This window comes from Gouania willdenowi, unplaced genomic scaffold, assembly GCF_900634775.1.
Source record: "Gouania willdenowi unplaced genomic scaffold, fGouWil2.1 scaffold_63_arrow_ctg1, whole genome shotgun sequence".
Taxonomy (NCBI): domain Eukaryota; kingdom Metazoa; phylum Chordata; class Actinopteri; order Blenniiformes; family Gobiesocidae; genus Gouania; species Gouania willdenowi.
The window spans coordinates 184987-200353 of NW_021145228.1; the positions used below are offsets into that span (position 1 = coordinate 184987).

A 15367-nucleotide genomic window follows, 5' to 3' on the forward strand; every position below is an offset into this window, starting at 1 on the left:
AACAAAGAAACAAATCTAAGAGAAAAACTTCAGAGCAAAGAATTCAACAGCAGAGCCAAGCTGGAGTTAAAGCTAAACATACATGTGACCAGTGTGGGAAGGCCTTTACCAGGAAATCACACCTCACTATACATCAAAGAATCCATTCTGGATCAAAGCCATTTAACTGTGACCAGTGTGGAAAAGCTTTTAACCAGAGTTCTCACTTAATAAATCACAAAGTCGTTCATACTGGAGTTAAAAAGTTTGAATGTGACGAGTGTGGAAAGACTTTTAGTCGATCTGGAGACCTCAGTCGACATGTCCTCATTCACCGTGGAATCAAAGCTCACAGATGTGAACAGTGTGGAAAGACTTTTACACGAAGATCACATTTAACTCTGCACATGCAGACTCACTCCAGAACAAAGTTATATCGCTGTGACCACTGTGGGAAAATATATAAACACAAACAAACCCTCACTGATCACCTGAGATCTCACACTGGACATGAAGTGTGTCCCTGTGACCAGTGTGACAAAGTTTTTACAAGATATCAACAGTTAAAACTTCACCAAATCAGCCACTCATCAGAAAGACCTCATAAATGTGACACATGTGGAAAATCTTACAAGTACAAATCTCAACTTAATCTCCACCAACGAGTTCATGAGAAGAATGTTTTCAGATGTGATGAGTGTGGGAAGACCTTCAGCACTTCATCTGTTCTCCACTCACATCTCTGTGTGGATGGAGACATGGAGCAGGAATCATCTTCAGATCCCAGTGACACACGGATGGTGACGACACCTTCTGGTTCCAGTGTTGGACTGAAGAACCCAGAGATCAGGCTGCACAGGATTCCAACATAAACCTGCTGTCAGCTGGAAAATGGACACCAACAGTTCAGGAAGTTGTTGATCTTTGAAGGTGTGGTCTGAAAGAAAAGATCAATACAATGATCAGTTGGAAAGGAAGCAGGAAGAAGTTTCCCTTTGTTCACTTTCTATACAGGATATACATTTTATAGCTTCTGTATTCATACATGATGTATATGAAGAATGATTCACATTATTATTATGATTATTATACACTAATGACAGATTCTATATCAGGGCTGTCAAACTCATTTTAGTTGATGGTTCAAATACGGACCAGTTTAGGGTCCAAAGGGCTGCAGATTATAAGAAAACCAGCCTTAGTTTATACTGTACTTCCACCTATAAATGAAATATAAAGTATGTAAATCACCAACAATACAATCAGTGACATCAGTTCCTGTAGGATGTTAGTGAGCAACTTAACTTTCATTTTGGAAAATGTGGAATAATTTAGGAAAAATTGCATATCTTTCAACAACTTTGCAACAATTTGAGTTTAAAATGACTCCCATCATGTGATATCAGCATGGGAAAATTGTGAGTTCTGCAAATATGGAGTTATTTTAAAATGATTTGTTTTTAGATGAGTTGTGATATTTACAACTGAATTAGAGAAAACATAAATGATTGTATAAATTATTAACTCATTTTTACTTTTTCCTGCTGGCCGAATTAGATGCTCTAAAGGGCCAGATCTGGCACCCGGGCATTCAGTTTGACACGTATTCTATATGAAACACGGTCTATGATGTCCATAATAATCATTAGTAGTTTTTATAGAATGTAGAGAATGTGACTAACATTCCAATAGATGTAATAACCAGATCCTAACTTGTAGATGAATATACATGCTGTGTTAATACAGACCATCTTCATCATGTACCTTTGAATCTGTTTCTTTTCTCTGTGTTTATAAAGGATTCATATTTGTAATGAGTTTTAAATGAGTATCTAATACATCACATAATAGTATTTTCTTGATATTGATGTGATGTGTTTTATATAAAGTATGTTTTTCTACAGTTGAAATGAATGTGATGAAATGCTCATAGATTTATTCTAACTCTGAAATGTTCTTTAATCTGTTCTTTAGCCTGTCCAGCCTTTCTTTAGAACTTACAATGTTCTATGTAACCATGATGAATCCTAAAGTTCTTCTTAAATCTTCCTTCTGACATAAAGTTTGAATCAATGTAAATGTAATGATATCAAATGTCCAGTGAAGCTTTGTTCCTTTAAATAAAGATGTGTTATTGTCTGTGCTGGATTTCTTTGAACAGAGAAACATGTCAGAGAGAGGGAGAGCTTTTCATTGGATAGCACATAATCCTCCATCAAACACACATGGTTCCCATGAGAAGAACATCCACTGGATGGATCTAAGAACAGGAAGTGAAGGTTCCTCTGGAAACTGAGTGTTTAGTGAAGCTGAAGGAGTTTAAAAATAGACTTTTATAGTAACCGCTGCTTTCACATCCAGTCATGATGTCTTTCTAATAAATTCTGATAAAATGAGTCAAACAAGTGCAGAATTATTTATTTTGAGATTGTTTCTACATTAATAAGGCTTTTTATTTAAATTTAGTGTTGTATCAACATCTGAGACAGTGAAAGAGTTCCTGTTTTGGTTCTAGAAGGGTATGAATTATTCCCAATGAACAGCACTGATTAAAAGGGGGCGGAGTCTCCCTGTATGTGGACTCAGAGTGGAGGTGTGTCCAGGTTAATCACATGTCTAAGTGTGTAAATGAATATAATATAAAGTTGTATATACAGAACACCAGGGTGGTGCATTGACACACTGAAGAACACATTAGCTGACATGTTTCATAACTCTGATGATTCAATAAAATACAAAGTGTTTGGAGTGACTTCATTAATAATATTATGAATCCAAACAGACACATAAAGACTTGTGATGTTATACATCCAATGTACAGCTGTGGCCTGTTCTTAGTCATTCTAAAGCCAAGCAGAGTTACATTAGACACTGACACATCCATCATTAACATTTGGACACATTCAGCTGATTGGAAAGTAGATGGAGGATTATTTAGAAGTGATATCAGTGAACAGCTTCCAGTTACAAACCAGAGCTGGGCTTAGATCTATCAATGTGATCATCCAAACAATGTCTATGATGTCTTTATGTCCACATTAGTTATGCTACATGAGAAAAACTGTCCTTTAAACAAAGAGCAGGAAGCAGAAGCTTTAGAACAAGCCTTGGATTACTGAATTACAACAGTATAAGAGTAACATTAAAAAAAAAAACATGGACTGATGTAATCATCAAAAAGAGCAACAGATTATCCAAATAATTTAATAAAGAGTAATGATGTAGTGAAAGAATAACAGATATTAATCCTAAATTTAACAGGTATTTGGTGAATGATGGATACGACCTCACTAAGGAGATTGTTGAGGCAAGAAACACAGATAGATTCCAAAAAAGTTGAGTCAGTAAAACTTTATCTTCATTGTTTTTTCATTCTGTAGATTAAAAATAAATAGTTCACATTGTTAAAAAAATACATCATGAAATGTCATCTCATTGTTTTGAAATGAACTTTTCATTAATTCAAGATAATATAGAATATATAGTAAAATAAGTCAAATATGTTTTCAATAAATCATTCCAAAGTGGTTTATTTCTAATAAATAATCAAACAGTGAAAGTGTTCCATGTATTAGAGTGTTAATAAAAGCAGCTCTAACTACAGACCAGTATCATTGCTTCATCAGCTTTCAAACATTAGAGAAAAAGGCTTTGTTCATAGACTTGATAATCCATCCATTTTCTGACCCACTTCTTCCTTTTTCATGGTCACGGGGAGACTTGATAAGTTGATTAAAAACACAAGTTGTTGAGCTATCACCAGTTTGGCTTCAGAATGTATCATAGTATGTGATTAAAAAGCTGTAAATGTGTGGTATCAGAGGAACAGCCCTCTTATTAAAAGTGATCAGAATGAGTTTGCTGCGTGGCAGCAGCCTGAACTTGTTGCTAGTTCAGCATGGACATCACAAGCTGAGCTGCAGGAGAAGAAAAGCTACCAAGACCTCCTGAAAACAGCAGTAGGTAGTGATCCAGCATTCTGTCCATCATCCATCAATAAACACACACATTTCATACAATGCAATGCTACAACAAATTTACAAATGTGCATAATTATCTAAAAAAAAATAAACAGAAAAACACTTTTACAAATGTCGAAACAGATTTACAAAGGTGATGCATATATTATATAAATATTATGTAATGTAAATAAAACAATATTTAACAGAAATAAGTTTAATTGTAGTTTTAATCATATTCAATATTTTTTAAACTTGCTTTTATCCCCCCATGACGTCTATCAAGTATGCAAAATATAAAAGATGGAAAAAATGATAATAATTACTGCTATTGTTCATTGTACTTTTTATTTGAAAAAATAAATGTGAAAATCACAATAGAAAACAAAACATTTATAAGAATAACTACAGAGTGTTAATCACACTTTTTATTTGAAAGATGAAATATTAAAGATCATAAAATATTTCTTCTTTGTGTTTATTTGATTCCTATTAAAGACACTTTGCTAAAAATAACTGTATATTGTAAATATAGGCTTCAAAGTTTCTTCTTGATGGTTTTTTTCTTTCTTACTATGGACTTTATATTTTGTTAAGCGCACTAACATGACTTTGTTGTTAATGTTTTTTTTTACATTTCTAATTAGTGATGAGCCTTGGATTTATTTATTTTTAATAAAAAGATGTAGGTTGGTTAAAAAGATATAAAAACAGTGAAGCTACGCTGTGTAAAAACAATAATAATCTGATATAAAATGTCTCACTGGAACAGACTAACTGCTTGTTACTGCTGTTTTGGCCTTATTGTGTTTATTAATATTTCAGTGACTTGTAGTTCCTAGACTGCTGCTCTATCATCTGCTGACAGTGTAGATGGGATTAAACAATACTGTGTGCTAGGGCTGGACGCTCTCCCTACACTACATCTCAGGATTCACTATCTCTACAGTACTTTTTAAAGTTGACTCTTTGTTAATGTTGTTCATTGTCTGTTCTTACTTTTACCTGTCAACAACTCTCGCACGTTGTTTTCTGTAATTGAAAAGCTCACAACCCCCCCAGATCAGATAGCCCCTGAATTACTGTCAGCTGGAAAATGCAATGAATTTGCTGTATATTTCAATGAAAAAATACAATCAATAAGGTCAAACATCAGAACAAACCAGCAAAATCACAAAAAGCTTGAACAGCTTCAACCACTGAGGGATGAGTCAACTACAATGTTAGAGTTTATTACAGTGAACCCAAAAACAATAGAGGAGACTGTTCAGCAGCTGAATCCATCAACGTGTTGCCTTGACACAATACCCTCAAACTTCTTTAAAACTGTTGTAAAGTCAATTGTCACTGATTTGTGTCAGATCATTAACTGCTCATTCCAATCAGGCACCGTACCAAAATCCCTGAAAGTAGCTGCTGTGAAACCGGTGTTAAAAAAGAGAACACTGGATGCCTCTATACTGGCTAACTATAGACCAGTCAGCAACCTTCCATTCATGGCCAAGATCATTGAGAAGGTGGTCTTCAACCAACTGAGTCAATTCTTAACATTCAACAAAATATTTGATAAATTTCAGTCAGGTTTTCGTTCTCATCACAGCACTGAAACTGCTCTTATCAAAGTGATCAATGACATAAGGTTGAACACTGATTCAGGAAAAGTATCTGTTCTCATTCTGTTGGATCTAAGTGCTGCATTTGACACTGTAGATCATACAATTTTGTTGCACAGATTGCAAACATGGGTCGGACTAAATGGAAAAGTAATGCAATGGTTTAAGTCATACTTGGAGGAGCGAAGCTATTTTGTAAGCATTGGAAACTTTGAATCTGACAGATTACCAATGTCCTGTGGGGTTCCTCAGGGATCTGTTCTTGGACCCCTTCTGTTTAACCTTTACATGCTTCCTTTAGGACAAATTTTACAGAACTGTAAGGTTGATTATCAGAGCTATGCAGATGACACACAACTATATCTATCACTGAACCCAGATGACCATGGTCCCATTGAGGTGTTATGTGACTGTTTAGAAAAAGTAAACTGCTGGATGAGTTAAAACTTCCTTCAACTAAACCATGACAAGACGGAGGTGATTGTCTTTGGTAACAAGGAAAAGAGGACTGCTGTCAGCAATTATCTTGAGTCTCGATCTTTAAAAGCTAAAAACCAAGTCAAAAACCTTGGTGTTCTGATTGACTCAGATCTTACATTCAGCAGTCAGATCAAATCTATCACAAAAACAGCCTTCTACCACCTAAAGAACATCGCCAGAGTGAAAGGTTTAATGGCTCAGAAAGATCAGGAGAAACTGGTCCATGCTTTTATCTCCAGCAGACTGGACTATTGTAATGGTCTTCTGACAGGAATCCCCCAAAAGAGCATCAAACAGCTACAGCTGGTTCAGAACGCTGCAGCTCGGGTCTTAACCAGAACAAAGAGGTCAGAGCACATTACTCCAGTTTTAAAGTCTTTACACTGGCTCCCAGTCAGCCTCAGAATAGACTTTAAAGTTCTGCTGCTGGTGTATAAATCTGTGAATGGGTTTGGTCCAGAATACATCAGTGACATGTTAGTCAGGTATGAACCCAGCAGGTCTCTCAGATCTATGGACACAGATCAGATAGTGGAGCCCAGAGTTCACAGTAAACATGGTGATGCTGCTTTTAGTTGTTATGCTGCAAAGAAGTGGAACAAACTGCCAGCGGAGCTGAAGTCAGCATCCAATGTGAACATTTTTAAATCAAAGTTAAAGGCACTTTTTTTCTCTACTGCATATGATTGAGAGAGAGATTTTTTGTCATGTTGTTGATGTAATGATGATTTTACTGATGATTTTAATTGATTTTACTGATGATTTTAAATGTTCTTATTGATTTAAATGCTCTTATTGATTTTAAACAATTGAATGTTTTATCATGTAAAGCACATTGAGTTGCCTTGAGTATGAAATGCGCTATATAAATAAATTTGCCTTGCCTTGCCTTACCTGACCATACATCAAATATGAGTTTATTCTGTTATTAATACTGAGGACAATGTTTGCCTCTAATAGCTCTTTATAATTATTGTGGTGTGTGTCTGGTCCACTTTAAGTGTTGGTCCTGGTCAACTTTTTGATCTTTGTCTTTAGTTTAATGTTTGCAGGTGTTGTGAGATCACCTTGGTGGGCTTAGTGGTGGAGACCCCCCCCCCCCACCCCCTTTGTTGAAGGCCTTGCTGTGTGTGCATCTTCACAGGTGACGTAGACCTCCCACATAGGTTCCTCCTGAATCAGTGAGCCCTTCCCTGCCTTCTTTTCTTTTTTTACAGAGTGGACCACGTGACTGTCAGTCACGTGGTTGAATTAATTAACAACAACTACAATACTACAGCAACTTCACAGATACTGGTGGATAATATTAATATTATTGCATTAGATTTTATTTATTTATCTAATGAATTCAACCAGGACTCTAAGCTATGCTTTATGACGACTGTGTCCTCTAGAATTAAAGTATCATCTTTACCTGTTCGTCACTCATGTTAAAGTTGTGCTGACTGCAATGGCTGGAGAGAAAAAAAAGTGAAAATGACCGAATTTTCGGATTTTCTGCGTGAGCGAGGGTTTCCAGAGTAATGTACATTCGGTCATTTTCACTCTTTTTCCTCCTCCATCCACTCAGAAACACGATGCCTGTCTCCACCTGTGTTTTGTGTGGGAAGATCTTGCAGGCTTCCCCGCAAAAAATAAATAAATAAATAAGTAAATAAAGTAAAATAAAATAATAATAATAAAAAATAAAATAAAAAATCAAGAAAAAAAAGGTTACTCCCGTACGTACGTACGTACCTCACTCGCTTTTTTTTTTTTTTTTTGCTGTTTTTTTAAAAAACAAATTTAGCGCCCATTTTTCGGCGGTGAATATTAAAAAAAAAAAAAAAATACTATATCTCTCTAGTTTGGTGTTTGCTGGACATCTTGAAGATTAAAGATCGGGGGGTTTTGCCTTTAATTGGCCATGTAATGTCATTATATACATGGAATTTGTCCTCTGCATTTAACCCATCCCTGAGGATACAGTTGGCAGCCATTTTTGCAGCGCCTGGGGAGCAATTCTGGGTTAGGGGACTTGCTCAACATCCCACAGTGATGGCCCAGGTGAGGCTTGAACCGGCAACCCTCCGATTATAAGCCCAGCGTCCTTAATCACTAGGCCACCACTCCCCTATAGCTCCATCATGGATGAAGATGGGGCGAGCGAAACATATCCAGAGATGGACAGTATATCAGCTTCAGTATTAAGAGGTAAAATTTGTGTATTTTCTTTTATAGCAACATGCTAAATGCTAACTAGCTAACGCTTCGCATGTGTTGAAAGACTACTTCAACTTTTGATTGATTTGTGTTTAACCTTGAAATTTGTTACTTGTCACTCATTTTATTTGTGGTACTGGTATTTCTGTCTTTTTTAGGGTTTTGTCAGTAATATTAATTCAGTCAGTGTGCTACAGGTATACAGATTTTTGCTTTTTGAATCAACATAGGTAATGCACACTTACACAGCTGATTGGAATATTTAGTTTTAACTTTAATAACTGCCATATTTATTCAAATATTTGTTTTTTATTAGCTGCTGGTGTGAAGATGGCCATGTTGCCCAGCCTCACTAAGGAGGATTTGCGAGACCTGTTTCCTGGGTCAGAAAACTTTTTAAGAAGAAGACACATTTGGCAACTTTTTCATGTGGATATGGAGGTGAGCTGTATTTATTGTTTGTATAAGAGTTTTGCCCCTAACTGTTAGAAGTGAGGCCAAATGTCTGTTGTGTTTGTGTTGCAGAGTCAGAAATTGGATCACCCCGCTCTTGACACTTCTGTTATAGACAGCCCATCTACGCCTTTGTTTTCCTCCTCCTCTGACAGCAACATCAGCTCTCCAACACCCTTCAATTCTCCAAAACCTAAACACAAAGATTGTTCTGGCGCCACTAAAAAGCTTCGGCTCATTAGTCCAGAGTATGTCATATACACTGACACAGAACTAGAACTAGCAAGAAGTGCTTACATTGAAAAGCAGCGTGCTGGACAAGACAAAGACTACACCATGCCAAAAGACTTGCGCTGTAGACTCATTAGGAATACAGTAACAGGCATCATTGCTATGAAAAGAGCGTCCAAGGATGATTTTAAGTACCCAGGCACCCGTGAACTGACTGCCATGGCTAAGCGTCTAGTAGAATACTACCCAATGCTGTGAGACAAGTCTACGTCCAATACACCTGAATGGGTAAGTCTCTCATTTTGTTGAGGAATTATTTTTTTAATCTGTTACCAATGGTAATAATAGTTTGTTTTTATTGTTTTGTTATTTTAGGAAATGGTGAAGAAGCAGTTGTTGAAAAGGGTTCAGAATGTGACAACTCCAAAAAAGAAGCAAGGTCCAACCCCATCAAGAAAAGGACCTAGAAGCCTAAAATTCCAGAGCAGCCAGGCGACGTGCACTGAAGAGAGTGATGAACCTTTCTACTCCCCTGCTTCAGTCTCTTCAGCTGCTTCATCAGTCGCCTCGTCGTCTTCCTCCACTGTGATCCTAGAGAAGTCAACTCCTTCTACAAGTACTTCCCAAGAGGTGGATCACTTTAGTGCTAGAGGTTAGAATTTGACTTTACTTTTACATTTACTAAATGCTTAAGTAATATTTTCATTTGTATATCATGTTGTCAACACAGTGTTATAACTAGTTGGTGTATTGCTTTTCTTTTGATATCATTTTTGTTTGTGTTCCCAGAGAGCCCACAGAGCCAAGCGAGACACTATAAAACTCTGCAGGATTTGTACAAAACTAAGAACAAACCCAACAAGGAAGATGTATCCCAGCTGCTGGAATTGGAGTTCCAATCTAGACGAGCTTTCATTGACTCTGATGTGATGAAGGAACAGGACAGGCCTATGAAGATACTGCAGACTTATCCATGTTTTAAAGAACTTGGCCATGGAAGTATTTTTTTCTCACTTAACTTGTATATTTCACTTGAACGAAGGCCTCTTAATTTAAATCTCTACTGTTAGATCATGGATGAACTCCAGCGAATCCTTGATAAAGGAAACCCCTTCTTCACAATGGAGCTGAAGAAACGTTGGCTGAGATTTTTTAACCAGGCACAGTTTTATGGGGTGTTCAAAAAAATCATAGGACCACCACTGCAGGACCAAGGTAAGGATGATTTATTTGCTGTTACCCACATATACAAAGACCTAAAATTATTATGATTTATTATTATTGTTTAAACAGTAAAGAATGCACTTGCTGTCCTGAAAGTACTGCCTCAGATGTTCCCTTCACATGTAGCTCTGCTGAAGAGGTTGGGACACCCAAGTGATGCTTTGATTCACATTTTGAAGGTAAGGTTAATATACATATACACACACACACCCACACACACACACACACACACATATAATTAGAATATCATGAAAAAGTTCATTTATTTCTGTAATTCAACTTAAATAGTGAAACTAATATGTGATATAGACTCAACATGCAAAGTGACATAATGTCAAGCCTTTATTTTTTATAATTTGGATGATTATGGCTTACAGTCCATTTTCAAAATATTCAAATTTTATGAGATTTTTAATTTGGGGTTTTTACAAGCTGAGCCATAATAATCAAAATGATAACAAATAAAGGCTATACATATCTCACTTTGCATGTAATGAGTCTATCATATATTAGTTTCACTGTTTAAGTTGAATAACAGAAGTGACTTTTTCATGATATTCTAATTATAGGACGAGCACCTGTGTATATATTAGAGTGCTGCAACCTGACCGAAGTCCGACGGGACCTGTCGGAACCCAACGGATTTGGTCGGGCTCGGACAAATATTTAGAACTTATCTAGAAATATCTTAATGCCTATCGGGCTCGGTTCGAATTCGATCACTGCTCTGTCGGACGAGGGCGATGCAGTTCCGTCTTTGTGTGTGTCACAGTTGTTAAGGAGTGTTTCTATTATCATGTACTTTGTTCAAACTTATATATTTGGGTGAAGATTTAATTAATTGTTTGTTTTAGTCAGCAGAGGACCCCAACACTTACCTTCAATCAAGACCCTTGGTCAGCCCTGTGGTGATTGTCTGTGAGACAAACTGCATCCTGGTCATTGGAACAGTTCCTCTGCTGACTTTCCCCAAAGAAGACCTCAGTGAAAGCGTGGTGTATCTTCTTGGCTGTTATTACACCTTTCACCTCACATATCCCAAGTGCATTGCTACCCTCCTGTCTGTGCTACAGACAGAGGTTTTGTTAGATGCCATCCATGAGAAGGACATGACTACTTCCTATAAAAAATCTATGGCTGAATGGAGAAAGTTTCATGATTAAGACAGTTTAAACATCAGTTTTAGTTGAAGTAGTTCAGCAGCATTAAGTCCCTCCTTTTAAAATGTGGCTCCTGTTCAATGATGTTAAACTACAGTCGTGTGGGGCTATTGGTTATTGCTCTGGTTTGTGGTCTTGACATTGTGATTTTTGCACAATAAAAGTGTAGAAAGATATGTCTCAAATGTTTGTTTTGTTTTTTTAACTCTTATTTTAAGGTAAATTGTCTTTCATTAAATTCTGATTTTAAACATTATTTTCTTGTAAACATTATCATATTTAAGTGAAATGTGCTTGTTTTTGGAATAGCTGTTCCTATTTCAAATTTTATTTACTAAGCTAATTTTTCTTATTTACAATAATCAGGTCTAAAGAGGCCAAAAATAAGTTAATATTTCTGATTTTAAGAAAATTGTTCTAAACATTACAGCTTGAAAAAAAGACAATATTGCTTGTTTTTAGTCTAAAACTACTAATTTCAAGATTGCTTCATGGTTCTTTTTTAACCTACAATAATTAAATGTTATTTTCAGAACATCTAATTTCATCTTAATCTAAATCTAACAACAAAACCATGTATGTAAACAGAGACAAAACTGATATAATCCAGACAGTAGATTAACACTAAAAAGACAGTTTGAGCAAAATACACAAAATCTAAATTGTTAACAAATAAAAATTATTATATTTTAAATATTAAACAATTCATATATACCTAATAAATCAAATGAAGCAGACACAATAGACCCCTAAATGATATATAATTTGATAATAATAACATTTCTACCTAAATAAATGCTTTTGCTATTCTGTACATACGTGTTGTTAAAGTTAATAGTATTCATAGATCTGCTTGACAATGTCATATATTCTCCTTTTTCTATGATAGTGTAATGTTGCTAGGCGACCAGCCTGCTAACTAAACGTTAGCTAAATACTCTCTGGGTTCTAGACTCAAACACGCTGTAATTCAGTCTATAGATCAATGTGTCCAACTTGTGATACAGTAAAATCAACACCACTGTGAACATTTGAACACACTGTCAGACTCAGATCCACCTTTTTCACTCAATGATGTTCTGATGAACTTACTGCAGCACTGCCAACAGTAGTTGTTGATGTAACTCACTTTCCTTTACACAGGAGATCTGATCTTTAGATAGTGGTGTATTTTTTTATTCAGCCTCTGTTGATCATCATAACTTCATAGCATTTATTCAGACATTCTCAACACAGACACATGGTGATACAGGACTGTGGACCAGAACATGTTATCAGGAGATACAAATGATTTCAGCCTGTCTCACTGTGCCTGATAGAAAATGTATCCCCTCTATAATCCTCAGGTGATGGGCTAACATCATCTGCTTTATTCTGTACACATTTATCATCATTCATAATAAAACATGTGAATTGGGAACAGTTTTACTTTTGTGGAGAAGAAGAACATGAGACAAATGTGACCTCATGCTTTGTGTTCTCAGATGGCGCCACTTTTAGGCGTCCGGAAAGAAGATATGTCGTGTTGACTTCAAAATAGTGTTGGATGAATCTTATAAGATGGGAACAGGTCCTGATAGAAAAAATAGGCTGTGATCAGTGGGAGGGGCCTATAATGTCACTGTAAAATCCTTCACTGTCACATTCTAAATACTGTATCTTTGTTATTTTTCAATGGATTCACATCAAATTTACATGTATTCTTGACCCCAAGATGAGCAAAAAGATACATTATAACCCCGCCCAAAACCAAACAGGAAGTCAGTCAGCTTGTCTGTCTGTCTCACAGAGGACTCAGAGACACTTCTGTCTATCTCTCTGTCTGTGTGGCTGTCTGTTTTGTGTCTGTCTGTCTGTGTGTCTGTCTAAGTGTCTGTCTGTCTGTCTGTGTAGCTGTGTGTGTCTGTCTGTACGTGTGTATCTGTCTGTTGGTGTGTCTGTCTGTCTGTGTAGCTGTGTGTGTCTGTCTGTTGGTGTGTCTGTCTGTTTGTCTGTGTGGCTGTGTCTGTCTGTCTGTCTGTTGGTGTGTCTGTCTATCTGTGTATGTGTGTGTGTGTGTGTCTTTCTGTGTATGTGTGTGTCTGCCTGTCTGTTTGTCTGTCTAATTGTCTGTCTGCCTGTCTGTCTGTTTGTCTGTGTAAATGTGTGTCTGTGTCTGTCTTTCTGTGTGTGTGTCTGTCTGTGTTGCTGTCTGTCTGTCTGCCTGCGTGTCTGTTTGTCTGTCTGTCTGTCTGCCTGCCTGCCTGCCTGTGTGTCTGTCTGTGTGTGTTTGACTGTCTGTAGGTGTGTGTGTGTGTGTGTGTTTGTCTGCGTGTCTGTCTGTCTGTCTGTTTGTGCAGCTGTGTGTGTCTGTCTGTCTGTGTGTCTGTCTAAGTGTCTGTCTGTCTGTAGGTATGTTTGTCTGTCTGTAGGTGTGTGTGTGTGTGTGTCTGTCTGTGTAGCTGTGTTTGTCTGTCTGTCCGTCTGTTTGCCTGCCTGTGTGTATGTCTGTCTGTCTGTGTGTCTGAATGTCTGTAGGTGTGTGTGTGTGTGTGTTTGTCTGCGTGTCTGCCTACCTGTGTGTCTGTCTGTCTGTCTGTGTGTCTGTTTGTCTAGGAGTCTGTCTGTCAGTGTGTGTCTGTCTGTCTGTGTGCCTGACTGTCTGTAGGTGTGTGTGTGATTGTCTGCGTGTCTTTCTGTGTAGCTGTGTCTGTCTGTTTGTGTCTGTCTGTCTATGTGTGTGTTAGTGTGTGTTTGTCTGTCTGTCTGTCTGTCTGTCTGTCTGCGTGTCTGTCTGTCAGTCTATGTGTCTGTCTGTCTATGTTTCTGCCTGCCTGTCTGTGCGTGTGTGTCTGTGTAGCTGTGTGTCTGTGTCTGCCATTCTGTGTGTGTCTGTCTGTGTTGCTGTCGGTCTGTCTGCGTGTCTGTTTGTCTGTCGGTGTGTCTGTCTGCGTGTCTGTTTGTCTGTCGGTGTGTCTGTCAATGTGTGTGTGTGTGTTTGTCTGTCTGTCTGTCTGTCTGTCTGTCTGTCTAAGTGTCTGTCTAAGTGTCTGTCTGTCTGTAGGTGTGTGTGTGGGTGTCTGTCTGTCTGTGTAGCTGTGTTTGTCTGTCTGTGTGTCTGTCTGTCTGTAGGTGTGTGTGTGTGTGTCTGTCTGTCTGTGTAGCTGTGTTTGTCTGTCTGTCCGTCTGTTTGCCTGCCTGTGTGTATGTCTGTGTGTCTGAATGTCTGTAGGTGTGTGTGTGTGTGTGTGTGTTTGTCTGCCTACCTGTGTGTCTGTCTGTCTGTGTGTCTGACTGTCTGTCTGTTTGTCTAAGAGTCTGTCTGTCAGTGTGTGTCTGTCTGTCTGTGTGCCTGACTGTCTGTAGGTGTGTGTGTGATTGTCTGCGTGTCTGTCTGTGTAGCTGTGTCTGTCTGTCTGTCGGTGTGTCTGTGTAGCTGTGTCTGTCTGTTTGTGTCTGTCTGTCTGTCTATGTGTGTGTTAGTGTTTGTCTGTCTGTCTGTCTGTCTATGTGTCTGTCTGTCTATGTTTCTGCCTGCCTGTCTGTGCGTGTGTGTCTGTGTAGCTGTGTGTCTGTGTCTGTCATTCTGTGTGTGTCTGTCTGTGTTGCTGTCTGCCTGTCTGCGTGTCTGTTTGCCTGTCGGTGTGTCTGTCAGTCTGTGTAGCTGTGTCTGTCTGTCTGTCTATGTGTGTGTGTTTGTCTGTTTGTCTGTCTGCCTGTCTGTGTGTCTGTCTCTTTGTCTTAGTGTCTGTCTGTCTGTGTAGCTGTCTGTCTGTCTGTCTGTGTGTGTGTGTTTGTCTGCCTGTCTGTCTGTCTGTTTGCGTGTCTGTCTGTCTGTCAGTCTATGTGTCTGTCTCTCTGTGTGTCTGTCTAAGTGTCTGTCTGTCTGTCAGTGTAGCTGTGTGTGTCTGTCTGTCTGTCTTTCTGTATGTGTGTTTGTCTGCCTGTCTGTCTGTGTAGCTGTGTGTGTGTCTGTTTGTCAGTCTGTCCGTCTGCCTGTCTGTCTGTGTGTTTGTCTGTCAGTGTGTCTGTCTGCCTGTCTGTCTCTTTGTCTTAGTGTCTGTCTGTCTGTGTAGCTGTGTCTGTC

At 38.0% G+C, this 15367-nt stretch overlaps 2 long non-coding RNA genes across 2 annotated transcripts; both read left to right on the plus strand.

Moving 5' to 3' along the window:
* Positions 1-9120: 9120 nt before the first annotated feature.
* LOC114460782 (uncharacterized) lies at positions 9121-9876 on the plus strand. The gene is made up of 3 exons (XR_003673734.1): positions 9121-9205; positions 9293-9547; positions 9707-9876. It is a non-coding gene; the product is annotated as an uncharacterized LOC114460782 (long non-coding RNA).
* Positions 9877-9999: 123 nt separating this feature from the next.
* Positions 10000-11131, plus strand: LOC114460783 (uncharacterized). Its single transcript, XR_003673735.1, has 3 exons — positions 10000-10132; positions 10211-10320; positions 10996-11131. It is a non-coding gene; the product is annotated as an uncharacterized LOC114460783 (long non-coding RNA).
* Positions 11132-15367: the final 4236 nt, after the last annotated feature.